The following is a 1,037-nucleotide window of genomic DNA, read 5'->3' on the forward strand; positions in this document are numbered from 1 at the left end:
CACACAGATACAGACACACACACAAACAGAGAGACACGCACACACACACACACACACACACACAGATATACACACACCCACACATACAGACACAGACACACACACACAAACACACACAGACACAGACACACACACACATACACATACATACATATACACACACACACACACAGACACATGCACACACACAGATACAACACACACACACACAGATACACGCACACACACACACACACAGATACACGCACACACACATATATACACACACCCACACATACAGAGACAGACACACACACATAATAAATATAAATCATATATTAATCAAATACTCATTTCATTTTAGAATATGATATAATTGTCAAATGTTATTTAGAGAATATCTCAGTAATTTTTTAGCTTTTGTCCTGAAATCTAAAAAACGTCCTTTAAACCATGCAGACATTTTTCAGCAGTAGTAACAAGTTTTCTCCCGATTCATCTGATCGGTCGTCATGGAGACTAACTATCTACAGCCTTTAGACCCTGAGGTAAGGGGTTACCCACCACTTGGACGTCAGAGGGAACTCGGGACAGGAAGTCCATGAGCTCGTTGTTGTCGATCAGGAACGGGTCGCGCAGCTTCTTGGTGAACTTATTCACACCTGCAGAGGGACAGGAAGCAGCCGTGAGTCTCGTTATGTCTCCGTCCACCTGTCAATCAAATCACCTGAAGATCGGTTAAAATAACTCCTGTGAATAAATGTGGTGAGAGTTTGTTTCCATCCAACGGCTTTAAAGTCTATAGAAACCTGGTGATGACGTCACATGACGCTGTTTTAGGGTCAGGCTGGGACATCTGATTGGTTGGAGACATTTAAGGTGTTTCCATTCATTTACACTGAATCACAACATTCAACAACAAAGTGTTTCTAGACAAAATGGCTCCCGTCTCCATCACATGATCACTATGGGACGACATAACATGATCACTATGGGACAACATCACATGATCACTATGGGACAACATCACATGATCACTATGGGACGACATCACATGA

This window comes from Etheostoma cragini, chromosome 16 (genome assembly GCF_013103735.1).
Source record: "Etheostoma cragini isolate CJK2018 chromosome 16, CSU_Ecrag_1.0, whole genome shotgun sequence".
Taxonomy (NCBI): domain Eukaryota; kingdom Metazoa; phylum Chordata; class Actinopteri; order Perciformes; family Percidae; genus Etheostoma; species Etheostoma cragini.